This window comes from Neolamprologus brichardi, chromosome 1 (assembly GCF_056152115.1).
Source record: "Neolamprologus brichardi isolate AB-2024 chromosome 1, ASM5615211v1, whole genome shotgun sequence".
Taxonomy (NCBI): Eukaryota; Metazoa; Chordata; class Actinopteri; order Cichliformes; family Cichlidae; genus Neolamprologus; species Neolamprologus brichardi.
This window is the reverse complement of record NC_142104.1, coordinates 6,223,283-6,227,428: the sequence shown is the minus strand read 5'-3', so window position 1 is coordinate 6,227,428 and position 4,146 is coordinate 6,223,283.

Here is a 4,146-nt window from a genome sequence, read left to right as displayed (position 1 = left end):
GCCTGCTGTTCTAACTTCTCTTCACTCAGTCAGAGATTTTTCCAGTAGGAAACCAGAAGCTCCGCCCACACAAACAGAATGGGTGGTGCTTTCACGGCCCAAAAGAAGCTCAGCGGAAGACACCTGTTTAGTTCAGGCTCTGCGGAGTGCATTATGTGAGACGGCTAGATATAAGATGCTGTTATGCAAGCGTGTAACAGTGAAAAGAAAAACAAGAAAACATATCGGTCTTTTAACTCTTGTATTGCTTTCAAAGTCATATTTATATTCTATTAATACATGTGCTACCCTCATCTAAATTTCCCAGATCTGTCTGACTAAAGGAAATCAAATGTTGAGCTAATACAAAAGTATTACATTAACACATTAAGTATTAAAGTACTGTAACACTGTAAAATACTAGCAGTAGTAGTTCAACATAACAGTCGTTCGTTTTTCAGTTTCTATTTTTATTCTAAGCAAATGGTATGCAGAGTGACAGTTATCTATGTAAAACTATGCAAAATAGTTCCTTCCAATACGGAAATGTGACTTTGGCAACAGATCTGTTGTTCAAAATGTCCTACACACCAACACCAGACAAGGATATAATAATGTGTGAGAAAACACGTAAACAAAAAAACTAACAAAGCTGAACCCCTGTGTACTACAGTGAGGACATCCCATGGTTATGTTATGTTTTGTTGAGCCATATGAGTTATTTATCCTCATAGAGGGAATGATTATTAAAAAATTACAAAGCTGCTGTCATTCATGAGCTTTATTCTAGAATAAAACTTTTTTTTTTCTTTTTTTCTTTTTTCTTTTTTAAACGGAACAGGAGATGATGTGGCTAACAGCCTACTAGGCCACCTGGTGGTGTTGTTTCATTTTATTTTTCCACATGCTGATACAGGCTGTATGTCTTTAAGTCTAAGATGTAATACTTGGAAGAAATCAGTGTCTGACACATATTTCTTTACATCACTATTATCACATGAATGATTGCCACAGTTGTGTCTCTTTCTTTAAGATTCTTCCTTTGAAAGAGAAAAATGTTACCCTTAGGCTTTTCTGTTTTAGAATTCCTGAACTGTATGAATTTGAATATGCAATATAGCGCCATATTATATCACAGCTTTCAAAAGTATATTACTTGAAGTTTATCTGTTTTTTTAAATGCTAAAATAAAATAGTGAATGCAGTTTCCTTTACTGACATGTAGGCTGGCAGAAAGGGGGCACTCAGGGAAACGAGATGATGTGAAATACAAAAACAGACGTTACAATGAGTAGCGTGTGAGTATGTGTGTGTCCTAAAACTCAGTCCCTGTGTTAACTTTAATTTTTGCCTGTCTTGTTTAAAGTTACCTCAGCAGGATTTGTTGTAGTGTTGCTGTCAGTAGCTGTCAAATGGCACATGTATGCAATACTAACAGACGCCAGGGGCTTGTTTTGCCAGTTCTGCATCTGAAACCCAGCCAACAGCTTGAACAGGAACTTTCTATTTATATCTTTTTAACTGCAGACAGATTTTATAGTTAATGGATTTGTATGAATGACAAACCAGACATTTGTATTGACTCCAAGCTGTTGTTACTGTGTATTTGTTATTGTTTGTTTTTGTGTAGTTTACTTTCTCTAAATGCTCTGAAAGAAACCAGCACCCCACAGTTTCTTATGTTGTAAACATTTGTTGTTTCCAGCTTTGTTCATATGTAACAATTCCTTGTTCTGTAATTGTTGTTAGTGGTGATTGTTGTACTTTACAGCCCTGTGATAGATTTGTCCAGAGTACCTATGATAAGTCTGATAGCCTCCAGTCCCACTGTGGCCCTGACCTGGATAAGAGAAAGAGAATGGATGGATGGATGGATGGATGGATGGATGGATGGAAGGGAATTAAAGGGTGGATGGGTCTTGTACCTAAGAATACAGTCCACTAGATGGAGATATTGTTTTTATTTCATCAACAACTTTGTCTATTTTATGCCATATGTTTTTTTTAATCTTATAGTTTTCTGTAGTATTCGTTTATACGCCATGGTGTTTGTTCTGAGTCATGAGGTTACCTCAGTTTACTATATTATAATTACATACATTAGAAAAACTTTGAGTCGGCAAAATTACTTTAAAGTGCTTTTCCAAAGATCTTTTTAGTTAGTTATTAATTTTTTTAATCTATTTTTATATTTTCTGTCTCATTTTTCTTTATGTTTTGTTTTTCATTTGTTTGTTTGTTGTTGTTGTTGTTGTTGTTGTTTTCAGGCTGTTACTATGACTCTGAAGGAGCACTGCTTCATTTCAAGCAACTATGCAAAAACAGGTGTGGCAGGTGTGACTAACAACAAGGACCTGTAACGGTCATATTTCACTAAACACATATCCAAAGGTTATCATTAACTGTCAAGTGTCTCTTGTTGCAAAGCGAAATGAAAAAGGCAGTATACAATATTTTTAAACTACGTAAAGGGGATTTTGACCACCAGAAAATTTCTTTTTTTAATAAGCGAGCTCTGTTTTGTTTCTAAATGATCTCTAAGGGGGTGCAGAGTTATGGGTTTGTAGATGTCAATCCATAATTTTACAGGCTAAATACCAACATCAAATTTGGAGCACATGTGGGCACTTATTGGGGTGTGGTCTTTGTGGGCAGCTCTTTGGGGCCCCTGTAGGAGTTTTTTTTCTTATGGGCAATACTGATGTGAAATGTGGGGCCCATTTGTGCAACCTGGGTGGAGCCCCATCTAGCTGTGGGCTGCCTTGCTGGGGCCCCAGCAAGGCAGCCCACAGCTAGAGTGTCACCATACTGTGCTGCAGGTTCATGGGTCTCACTTTGGGTTTCTGCTTAGTGTGGGCTGCCCACAGTCAGCATACACTATGGGTTGCCCCATTTGAGACTGTGTGGGTTTGTCCGCAGTGGCCTTATACGGGCCCCAAAGTAACATGTTTGCAGGGTTGCAATATGAAGCATGTAGAGGAGACTATTGCTGTGCTAGATAATTCTACATGTATTGTAGAAACATGTACAAACATTACACTTTTTTACTGCTATAATTATTTACAGTGATATTGCTTAATAGAAAATACCCTTATTAGCAAAGAAGTGACACTTTTGAGAGTAAGACAAAGTAAATACATAAAAATGTGGCTATCTGCAGTAATTACATTTCTAGTCAGAAATGTTGTCTTCTTAAGTTACATAGTTAGCAGTGTTTGGTGCTGTCTTGCTGACACATTTGTCCACTATGTCACTAGTTTCTATCAGTATTTCAAGTAAATAGCTTGAGCTGCTTATGTGAGTTGACCCACATAAGCAGCTGAGTTGTATTTGCTTTTGAACCTCTTTAAGCCTTTTGGCTGTAATCACAGAAGTCTGCAAAGTGGTAAAAAACAGAGCTGCATTTTTCACTCACAACATTTTTTTTACTGCTGAAAATGGACAGTCCACGCCATTTACCAACACTGTCACACAATCTAAATGTATTACATTACATTACTTAGCTCCATCTCTCTGAAAATCTTAATGTCAGCCCTCAGAAATGTATATTATCATATAGAGGGTCCCTTGTTTGATTTAGTTTGCAGTGAACTGAGGGTGCTTTGGCTTTCCGCTCATTTCTCTTCTCCTCACTATGAAGCACAAAGCCGATTGTAAGTCAACTACTTCCCGGCTGCTTTTCTAAAGGCAGAGGGGGTACGGCAGTGAACAACGGGCACCGGCGTTCAACCCCCGGCCCAACAGGAAGTGCTGAGGGGTTGCTATGCAGCCCTGCTCCCCAACTGCAAGAACTCTGGGTTCCCTGTTAACAAATGATCTGTGATTTGGGCAGTATGGCGAACTATTGGAGCAGGCACTCCAGAAGCTCTACAGTAAGAATAGATCAAGGCTTGGATGAAAGAAAGAATGAGGGAGAGTGATAGTTTGTCCTCAGCGCTAAAGTGTTGTTGGGTCTGTGGCCTCTTCTCCTCCCTTTCTCCTCTGGTCCCTCTTGCTCCATCCCTCTTGTTTTGTTTCTCTCCACTTCTCCTCCCTCTCTACCTGTCTCCTCCCTCTGCATCTCTGTCCTTGGTTTATCCTCTTGTAGTTTACTAGCCTTACTATTACATTCAAATCTTGTACAAGAGTTGAGTCAATACATTACAAATATTGACATCCATCCATGCA